Genomic DNA, 11,819 nt, shown 5'->3' with positions numbered 1-11,819 from the left:
TACTTATGTAAATGCCCCTTTGGAACCTCTGTTTATATGATAGAGACCTTAGGGGATGTTAGAAAGGGTGTTGTCTTGTTTTATAGACTTTCTGATTTGTTAACATACTTGAAGTTTCAATATTCAAAAGTCATTCACGTAACCTCTTTTTTTATTTTGAAAAGTTTCAGATACTTACTTGTGAACGCTTCCCAAGAACATTTCGTTGTGTCTGGGGTGTACTATGACATTTACACTCTTTCACTTTCTTCTCTGGATTATTTTAAAACATAGGGCTTTTCAAACATTGTACCTCTTTCAAAGAAAGAAGACTCAGAGAAGAAGGGGCAGAACCAATCCCAGGTTTTTTCATTGACCAACAAAAGAGCAAAGGAAGGCACTCTTCTCCTATTTTCTAATTGACCAAGATAGGAGAATTTTTTAATACTAAGGGCCCTAATTTTATTTCTGGAATTATTTGATTATCTCAGTTTGCTGATGCTAATTGATATCAAATCAATAAGCAGGAACTTGAAACAATCTCCCATCCTTTTGTGCAGTGGGAGTGTGGGGCAGCTGGTGGATCACAGGAATAGGGTTGGGGAGTTGTTGTTGTTGTTATTGTTGTTCATTTGAGCAGTTTATATTATGAAGATTGTATATAAGGTTACCTTATTTCTGCATCTTCTCAACTGTTTTGTCTTATATTTACCCTTTACCTCTCCCACTTGACAAGATTTCGCTTTACATTCAAAGATCTTTTTGCTGTGTTTGTCCTGTTTTAGCCTAGTGGTGATCACCTTTTAGGGCTGGTGCTGCCCACTTGGACAGTTGTGTCATTGGCTTCTGTTGCACATGTTTGATGTAGATGACACATTTCTTTCCATAAACTTGGACTACTTTGCCAACTTGCTGACCTTTGTTATGTCCTCATACAACCTGAACTGTTTCATCCTTTCAGATGGACACGGATGGAACATTGTACTTCTGTCTCAGCTCTTTGGAAAGAGGGAAAGACACAATCTTCCTGCAAATGTGGGAAGGTATATTGAAATGTCTTTTATGGTTCTTGCTCTGGTTAGAAGTCACAAAGGGATTGAATTTCATTTTGGCTGCTGTTGCTTCAGCAATGGCCATAAAAGAGAAAAGAAGATGGTTTTTAGATCAGTTTCTCTAATATAATCTCTTGGTCTGCTCAAGTGTATGGTTCTGCCTTTCTAATCTCTGCTCAGCCTTTTGCCTGGCCTAGTCAGTGTTTTTCTTTTAAAAGCTAGGATGTATAATTTTACACATGTGGAATCCTAGTTAGGCATTAGGCACCTCTTTTATTTTTTTTAATTCTTTTAAGTTTATTTTATTTATTTTGAGAGTGAGAGAGAGAGTGCAAGCAGGGGAGGGGCAGAGAGAGGGGGAAAGAGAGAATCCCAAGCAGTAGAGCCCAATGCAGGGTTCCATCTTACTAACCATAAGATCATGACATGAGCCAGAATCAAGAGTCAGACACTCAACTGACTGAGCTACCCAGGTGCCCTTAATTGCCCCCTTTTAAATGAATGTTTGATTTCATCTTTTCTATTACTGTTGTTGTTGTTGTTGTTGTTTTAAGTTTAAAGAGGCATGTTTTAAGTCATATCAGAGAGAGGTGCAGCTCAGGCTGCACCCTGAGCAGGTAATGCTTGAGCAAAGACATGAAGGAGGTGGGAGAGTGAGTTTTGTGGATACCTAAGGGAAGAGGGGGTGGCAGGTATGTTATCCTGAAACAGGGAGGCCAGTGTATCTGGAATGCAGTAGGACATGTACCTAGACAGACAGCAGAAGCTGAATCATGTGGGACCCTGTAGGCTACATGTGAGAACTTTGGGAGTCACTCTGAATAAAAGTGGAGCCATGAGAGGGGGTTTGAACAGAGAAATGACATGATGTGACTAATATTTAAAAAAGAAGCACTCAGGCTGCTCTACTAAGAGAAGACTATTAGATGGATGAAGGCCTAGGCTGGGGAAACCAGTGACGAGGCTTCTTTAGTGAATTGTAATGGCCTGGACCAGAATAGTAGGCAGCAAAGGAAGTGGTGAGAAATGACTGGAATCTGGATATATTTTGCATATAGGGCTGACATAACTTTTTGAAGGATTTTTGTAAGGTGTGGGAAAAAAAAGAGGTGAGTAAAAGATGGCTCCAAAGTTTTGGGCCCAAGAAACTGGAGTTTCTGAGAGAACAAGACTGGAACATGAACAATTATTTGGAGTTGGGGTGAAGATGGCGATCCAAAGTTTGGATTTGGATATGTTAATTTTGAGATTAAAAATGTCTACTAGACTTAAAAGTAGAAAGGTTCATTAGACCTACAAAGTCATGAGACTGGCTGGGAACTACCAGGGAAAGAGGATGGATACACACACAAGAGACTAAATCCTAGGTCCCTCTTGCATTAAGAGGTGCTGGAGATGAGGAGAAACTGTCTGATTTGTTGCTCACAGTGAAAGTTGTAGAGGAGTACATTTTGAGGAAATTTATATTCACCTTACTTCCCAATTCAAACCCTAAGAAATTGGGGTATTTGCTTCCCAGACGTAACAAATATTGCATATCTGTTGCTTAAGAAGCATAGAACTGGGGCGCCTGGGTGGCGCAGTCGGTTAAGCGTCCGACTTCAGCCAGGTCACGATCTCGCGGTCCGTGAGTTCGAGCCCCGCGTCGGGCTCTGGGCTGATGGCTCAGAGCCTGGAGCCTGTTTCCGATTCTGTGTCTCCCTCTCTCTCTGCCCCTCCCCTGTTCATGCTCTGTCTCTCTCTGTCCCAAAAATAAATAAAAACGTTGAAAAAAAAATTAAAAAAAAAAAAAGAAGCATAGAACTCTAGAAATGTTCAGAATTTGTACAGAAAGTAGACAGAGTCATTTCCACATTGGAGACACTAAAACCTCTAAAAAGATAGTATAGAGCTAGCATCAGTAAATTTAGAAATGGCTTATAAATGTGTCAAATATAGGTAAGTGGAGTAATAGGCAGAGCTGGGAAATGATAGCCAGTGTTTTTAAGAAGAAAAGCCATGTGGTTAGTTTAGAAATGGTTCCTGAAAGAGGTGAGCCTTGATCCAAATTTAGGAAGGAGAGAGCATGGATTTGTAGAAAGGAGAGAATTTCAAAATTGAGACAGGCCCATTAGCCCCTGGATTAGTAGGACTAGTTTTTGATGAATGAGTCATTTCTTCTTTATTGTATCACTCAGGATCATAAGAACAGATGGCTCACCCAAAAAGAGCAATTTAGGAGAATATAATTAATGAACTATTTATAAAATTATAAGCAGGGTTAAATCAATAGGAAGGGCCAGGCTAGATTCTGTAGGTCCAGGGAACAGGCAAGGCAACTATGGTTGTAATTATAGGACAGGACCAGCTGACAGGGGCTGTGGTCTTCAGTGAAGGACCACAGGCACTGCCAACCTGTAATGTGGCTTGGAGAGAAGTAGGGGAATAAATACCCAACTTCAATGTCCTTCCATTGTCTGATATCCTGTTGGAGCCTCTCATTAGCAAGTTTCAGCAAAAACTAAAGAGCAAGCAAGTCTAGTGATGTGTTCCATACAAATCAGCCGCTTAGGGTACAGATCAGGTGGGGAGGGATGGGAAATGGATCCAAAGGACACACTGAGGCCATTCAGTACCCGTGTCTCCATAAAAAAGTTTATAATAAGACTTTGCGAAAAGTCAAAGAATTGTGAGAATTTCAGCATTGGAAGACCTTTGAACAATTGTAACTTGAATAGTATACTCCCAATCTCCAATGTTAATTCTTTTTTTTAAAAAAAAAGTCATTCACCTTTTTTCCCCTTCCTTTTTTTTGGGGAGGGGGGCATTATTGTTTTGTTTGTTTTGTTTTGACAAAGTTCTGCCCAAATTTGTTGTTCAATATTTATAAAGACCTTGACTTGCCTCTTCCTATTTAAGAAGAATCTGCTTTTAAACTGGGTACCAGGTCTTAAGTAAACAAGATCTTGGTTGGCTGTGCACTGTGCAGATAGTTTATGTCTTCAATATTGATACCCTAGCTTAACTTTTCTTCCTATTAGTTGTAATTGGATAACTTGTCACCAGATACAGGGAGTTAAAAGTCTCATGCAAGCAAAATAGTCACTCTGGAAATTGTCATTTTCCCCCTTCCATACGTTTCTTGTTGACTCCAATATTTACAACCATTCTCCTTATGACTTTAAAACCTTCTTACCATAGACATCTAATGAACATATTTAGTCCAACTATGTAAGTACAGTTAGTAAGATGAGGTAGAGGCTAAAGAAAACATATCACAAAATTATAATGTTAAGGATGTGTACACTTATCTTGAAAATTATCTTAGAACAAACTTAATAATCTATTAGGAATATACATATCACTTGCAAATATCCATTATTTTCTCCCACAAGCATGTAGCTTTTGTTAAGGAGGGCTAACTCTCCCCTAATATCGATTTGCTCCTTCTTTCTTTAGTATTAGAATTCTCAACATTTAGCTGAGCACATGGCTGGCTAGATAAAGACTACATTTCCCAGCTACTCTTACTGCCATGTTTGGCCATATATTTTAGGATCTGGCCAATGATACGTAAGTAGAATCCAGCCACACTAGCAAGAGCTACAAAAGCCATTTTAGACTGGGGATGAAAGCCCTGTCTTGAGAATGGCAGAATGACAGTGTAGAAAGTGCCTAGGTCCTCATGACTGAAGACCTGCCATATGACCCCTCGACTGCTTGTACTCCAGCTCTTATATGAGAAAGAAATCAATGGCTATTTGTTTGAGCTATTGTTCTTTTGGCCTTTGTGACAGCAGACAGACTTGTATCCCAGTTTACGCATGGCCCTTCTAATAGAGGCTAGTGTGCTAAAGTGCAATAGTAGTTGTCCTTTATTATCTGTTTATGATAGAGAACATACATAATGACAAAGAGGCGTTATAAATACAGGAAGATTTTAAATGGATTTTTATTTAATTAATCACAGCTATGTATATTTGAAAAACAATAGTACTTGCCTAGCTGAAATATATTGCTTAGTCACTCTACTGATAATGCTTGGACTGGCATATATATTTAAGGACTCTCTGTCAGATCCCTTCCCCAAACTACTTTTTGAAATCCATGGACTTAAGCCTTAGAGTTAAAAATGAGGTTAACAGAATAGGATCCAGCTCAGAAGATGCAAATAAAATCTGAAATGCCTGGTCAACTATGCAGCTGTTGATTATAACAGGTAAATGAAGAGAGTTGAGGCCCAGAGGGCCCAGCATCTAGTGGACATTGTAGGCACTTCCCCAGTATCACTTTGCCACTTTTCCATCACATAGCAGCCATCCCGCTTAGAAGAGTGTACTGTGTTGAATAGTGTCCCCCTAAATTCATGTTCACTTGGAACCTGTGAATGTGTCCTTACTTGGAAATAGGGTCTTTGTTAATACAATCAAGTTAAGATGAAGTCATGCTGGATTGATGTGGGCCTTCATCCAGTGACTGGCATCCTTATAAGAAGAGGGACATTTAGACATGGGCACATGGACGATCATCATGGGAAGATGAGGGCCAAGATTGGAATTATGTTACCATAAACCAAGGAACACCAAGGATGGCCGGCAACTACCAGAAGCTACAAGAGGCAAGGAGAGATTCTTCCCTATAGACTCTGGAGGGAACATGGCTCAGCCAACACCTTGATTTCAGAAATATAAGAGAATGAGTTTTTATTGTTCTAAGGCACTCACTTTGTGGTACTTTGTCATGGAAGCCCTAGGAAACTAATATAGTGGGGTTGATAATGCCCTCAGCTATAGGCTGAGGTTATAGTCAAAATGTTTCACATCAGGGTTGATCCATCTAAACAGAAGAGATGCCTGCTGCATTGCCGGAGCAGGGACCAAATGGATCCTTCTTTTGTAGATGTTAACTTTTAGTTGCTGGATAAAGGTAGGTCAGGAGGATTCCAGGATGGATTGCTGTGCAGTGAGGAACATGTAGGGGACACAGAGCATGGGCTACTTATCATCTGGTTTAGAAGCATTTCAATATTTATTTTTTTTTTTTTAATTTTTTTTTCAACGTTTATTTATTTTTGGGACAGAGAGAGACAGAGCATGAACGGGGGAGGGGCAGAGAGAGAGGGAGACACAGAATCGGAAACAGGCTCCAGGCTCTGAGCCGTCAGCCCAGAGCCTGACGCAGGGCTCGAACTCACGGACCGTGAGATCGTGACCTGGCTGAAGTCGGACGCTTAACCGACTGCGCCACCCAGGCGCCCCAGAAGCATTTCAATATTTAAAAAAAAGCTATGGAGTTATGTCAGCGTGTGCTAAACATATGCCTTTGTTGGTTTAAACTAATACATCTTGCCTTCCTGCTACTACAGATGATTCAAGAGTGGCCCAAATTGGATCAATCAGAATAAAGCTCAGGACTTTCATTTCCTGGGTGGGGAAGAACGCACTCCCTCTTGGGAGATGTGAGTGGGAAAGAAGGTGACCCTGGTTGCTGTGAGCTAAAATTGTGCAACCTGGAAAGAAACTGGTCTCAGGACGGAACCAATAATCAAAGAAGGGAAGAACTGAGACAACTAACTGCAGCCAAATCATCTGTAGCTCTGATTTGCACCTGAGTCTCTCCCATCCTCTGGACTGTTAGTTACATGAGCCAATAAATTATCTTTATTGTTTATGCAAGTTTGGGTTGGGTGTTCTGTTGTTTATAACTAGAAGCATCCTAATTGATACGGTCCCTGTGACTTTCTTAGCAGATATTTATCAGGTCCTTTTCTCCGAAACATTTTATTTTGATGTCTGCTAGTGTAATTATTTTGTAATTACCTTTTATGTTTGTGTTCTGTTAGTAAATGAAACACCAGCCAAGCTTCAAGGAAATAGGACTTTGCTGAAAGACTACTATCATCAATTTTATACTGAATCCTTATTTTAGAATACAACCTAAAATCAAACAGACACACATGCACACGTGCAGGCAAGCATGTACACACACACACACACACACACACACACACACACATCTGCAATTTCCCCCACTGCATTCCTTGCCATACATAATAAAAACTAACTTGTATTATAGATGCTATTGATGGGCAAAATGGCACAAACAAACGGGAGAGGATATGTAATCTATGGGGGATAGCGGAAAAATAAAGGAAAGTATTCACTCAAAGAAATATGGCTTTGTGACTGAAATTTTCTTCTATAAGAATAACTCCAGGATAAATCAAATGTTAGTGCAAGGGCCAATTTAAATATAGAGGCGAGCAAAGGAATGGAGATGGAGAGAGAGATGAATAGAGGCAGCCAGGGAAAAGTCATGAAGTTTAAACTCCTTTTCCTCTGTCTCGGCCTTCAGAATAAATCTTTCTTTTGCAGTTACAGGGGCCATTTCAAAACAGGGCTAAGGAGGGGCAGAAACAAAGTACCAGTGTCCTCTGTGGCCCCTTAAAAATGAAAAATTTGAGTTGACTCCATTGATTTAGGTTACCTTGAATACTGTTCATCTATTTGCATCCTGAATTTGAGGCTTCTGCTTTGTACTCCTCCTGGCAGTTACTGTCTGTACATCGTTAACAACAAATATTAGAAAATGCATTTCCAGATTTGGCCAACATTTCAGTTACCTTTGATTGATTTTGGAATTAGTATATTGCTTTCAATAATAAGGAAGAAAAAAGTTTAGAAAGGAAACTGTAAAAATGCTAAAGTAGTTTTTTCTTAGTATGCAATTCCTGTTAGATTGCTGGTGTCTGAAGAATACAGAACTGAGATCTTATCAATACATGCAGTACCACACATTTCCTATTTTAGTTGCTAATTAGTATTCAGGTGTGCAATGGAATACATGAAATTCAATGCTAATGCTGTTTCATTTGTGATTTAACATGTACGAGTTGTTACTATATGCAGCATTATCCTGTCAATGCACATGTATAATTGTTGTTTTTTCCTTTTTCTTTGTAATCGTAGTATCTCCATGTATTCATTTGATTCAATCTTCTAAGGGCATGCTCTGAATACATCTTCTTGGTTACAAACAAATGATTACTTTCTGTAGTCTACAAGTGAACATAAGAGATATCTGAGAGTCATTTTTAAAAGGTTTCTGTTGAGGCCTTACTTTAATTGACCAACTTGTTTAGAAATTGTAGTCTCCCCCTTTATTTCGTTTCACATAATTTGTGATTAACAGCTACATAAAATTGTAAACCATCAAATGGAACTAGTTTTATAAATATTGCATGCCATTTTATGTTCTTCAATTTGTACTTCCCTTATCAAGTATTTTTATGTTAAAAAATTTCAAAGTTAATGTATGAGGAAGTAACTAGCTACTTTAGTTAGTTAGATTTCTCTTCCTTGAAGAAAATTACTATAATGGTTACTTTTGCTAAAATGCAATTACTGTCACTGTAACAATCAATCATATTTTTATATAAGAAACTTTAACAACTTTTGAATGCATTAAGAAAAGTAAATGAAAAAGACTCAGTGTGAAACAAGACTAGACACCCAAACCCCCACCCTGACATCTGATGTGAAAAAACTCAGCCACCTTTCTTGTAATTCATTTTAATACCTTAGCTAGGATCACTGTAGAAGTTTTATAATACAGTAGTAAAGCAAGTTTCTTAGAACATCATTGAAAAATGCAATGTATATTCAACAACTGGTGCTATTATTGTTTCTGGTGAATGGTTTACTCCTAAGCTGTCAGAGTCCGTAGTACGAGTTTTGTGAACTAAACCGGGAGACACCATTTGCATAGATTTAGCTTTGTTAATACTCCTAGAGATGAAAATATCTCCACAGGAGAAGTGAAGGTTAGGAAATATGAACTGTATCAGTTCTTGGCTTTGAAGAGATTACTAGTTGAGGTCAGAAAAATGGTTTTTGTCTCAAAATATTATGCAGTCACATGGAGACAGAGTTTTTTTCCCAAAAACCTGTAATATTCTCATAAAGCTGGAATACTAAACATAACATGAGATTTCTGTACTGCTTCTCAGAATATCATACCCCTCTTATAATATTGGAAATATAGAAACAGATAACATGGTGCAAACTATTACTTAATAACAAGTATTTTGACAGAATGAATACATTTAAGTGGGGGCATTAATCAAAATATATAAAAGGATAACATGTATGGGTGAAACAGGTTGTTTTATGTTATGCATGCAATTAATGTCTGGGCTCATAGGCAATCATGAGCTGCATTCTCTTTCCTACTCCATCCCAGCCCTGCCCTCTATCCCCATATCTGTTTTGTTTTGTTTTTCTGTTTCCCCTAATATCTTTAATGGTATCTCCATCCAGCTAGTCTCCTAAACTGGATACAGGAGAGGTATTTTGATTCCTCCCTCTTCCTTAGCTCCATCATTCAATTTATTGCTAGTAATTTCCAGTCTCAATTTCGGCCCCATATCAACCTTCTCTGTACCCTCTTCAAAGCCCCAGAATAATCAGTCTCTCTCCCTTGTCCTGCTTCCAGAGTTACCTTTTCAAATTGCTTGGCATGACATCAATTCCTGTCCCATTCTGTCTGGTCTCACCCTGTTAGTTTCCTGGGCATTCCTTCCCACTGTTCCCTGTCCGGCCATTGACACGATTAATTCACAAAGTCCTGTAACAGTGGGTGCTGCCTTTTCTTCCTGGAATATCATTTTCTAGGGCCTCTGATTAGAAAATTACTATTTTCCCATCAAGACCTTGATCTAAAAGGCCTTCTCTGACATCCCCAGGCAAAATTCATTGTTTGCTCCTCTGTGCTGTCATAAGCTGTCTGGACATAAGAGGTTTGTAGCACTGTCTGTTTCTTGAGTTTTCCTCCGTGACACTACACTGGAAGCTTCTCCAGGGCAAGGACATGTCTTATTCTTTTTGGTATCCTTAGTGCTTAGTTCAGTGCATGACAATACAGTGGGCTGTCAATACAGAACGAAAGAATGAGGGAATGGATAATCCTTTAGAGCTCTTAGTTGTGAACCAATTTCAGTGTTATTACCTATGCATTACATTTTGTCTGAGACAAAACCAGTAAGAAAAATAATAATTCTAAGTCATGCTATAAAAATTAGCTTTTAACCAATTTACCTGAAAGTAAATCCATTACAATTAGAGGTCATTCTTCATTATCAGGAAGTCTCTCCATTCTTATGGATTCTTTTCTTTTTTGGTATTAGGAACTATGAACTGTGAATGACCAATGGGTAACAGCTGCATACATGATTATTTGATAATAAAACATCCTAAGCAAAGGCAAACCATTACAGGATATCTGTTGGACATTTGATTTTTTTTTTAATTCCTTCAAAGCTAAAGCTGGCCATAAAGTTCATCTGGTGGCAACTTTTTGAATGTATTTTAAATTGAGATAGCAGCAGGCCAGTGCTATCTATAGAAAACTGCATTTGGTTCTATTGCCAATATGTGCTGCCTTTTTTTTTTCTACACTCCGTCTGTTATCAGGTGCTTCTTTACGTCACTGTCTTGCTTTCTAGAAAAAGGAAAAGAATAATAGCATAAACTTCAACATCTTCCTTTGCTACCAGTGCAGACTCTACAATTATTTGATTTAAGGTACATTTACATTAAATATCAATCATTTTAATCTGACCAGAACCTCTGTGTTATTTGAGGACTGGCTTCTCCCTCATCCTACATATTTTGGTAGAAAGGACAGTCTCCGTGTCTTGCAGCTTCTGCTGCAGGAGTGGGCAGGAGACCCAAGCCTTTCCACTCATGGTGTCTCACCCTTTTGTCTTGACCCAGACAAGGCAACTTTGTGTGTGTGTGTGTGTGTGTGTGTGGTGAAAGAAAGGGCTTATTTATTTTTTGCATCTCAAGATTTAAAGATGCACACTTGGAAATACTGGCTCTTATGTTTTCTGACATGTGAAGATAGTCTGTTTGGAGTAGGAAAACATGTGCCTTATAATCAAAGAGAAGTAGGGACTAGCATGGTTGAGAGATTCTAAATAAACTTTAATGATACTATTTGCACCCCTGTACCTAGCCATTCCTGAAGTGAGAGCCATCCTTAAATTTCCAGATATGTAAGCCAACAAATTCCTTCTTTTCTGCTTACACTGGTTTGAATTCTTCCAACCAAAATAGTATATATCAGAGTGACATTATGCTGAGAAAAACTAAGTGTTATGGCTCCGTAAGTATGAAATGTCAGGGTTAAATAAATAAAAAGTACTCACGATCTGTCACTGCATGGGAAGAAGCTTCTGGACATGAATTCTCTGACATCTCTCAGTATTTTCCACTCTAGACACTTGAAAGTTCGGGAAAATCACTTTATTTCATACTTTCCTACGTCAAATACAAGTTTTAGTTAATTCACAGTAAAAGTACTAACATGGTGTGATGTCTTTGTACCATGTCAATTTCCCCAAATTCTCCTCTCATATGGTTCCAGGTTAGGATTTTCCACAAGAGAAATTTGTGCAGGATTTGGCACTGAAGGGTACCCATTTCTCAGCTCTGAGAATTGCTGCAGGGTGGGTACTGTTGGAGTTTGTGCATGTTGTCATGAATCTGCTGGTGGCAAGGACACCTACTGGACCCATGGCACCCCCTGCTCCCATCAAACTCCTTCAGCCTCTGAGAATCCTGGACTAGGGGCATGTGCAGCCCTATGGTAAAGAGATGTTGGCTTATCTCTCAAGTTGCCTAAATTATCAGGACAGAAGTCAGTGATTAGGTGATCTTTCAGTTTTTCCTAGCAGATTCTGCTTTGTTTTTGGTTGTCCCTTTGTGTCCACCTTCTCTTCCTAACTGCTGATGTTTGGGCTCATTA

At 38.9% G+C, this 11,819-nt stretch overlaps 1 pseudogene; it reads right to left on the bottom strand.

The window, feature by feature from the left end:
• Positions 1–572: 572 nt before the first annotated feature.
• On the bottom strand, positions 573–1,086 carry LOC115521587 (annotated as a pseudogene).
• Positions 1,087–11,819: the final 10,733 nt, after the last annotated feature.

The sequence above is a fragment of the Lynx canadensis genome, chromosome C1 (assembly GCF_007474595.2).
Source record: "Lynx canadensis isolate LIC74 chromosome C1, mLynCan4.pri.v2, whole genome shotgun sequence".
Lineage (NCBI taxonomy): Eukaryota > Metazoa > Chordata > Mammalia > Carnivora > Felidae > Lynx > Lynx canadensis.
This window is presented reverse-complemented; position numbering and strand designations above follow the sequence as displayed.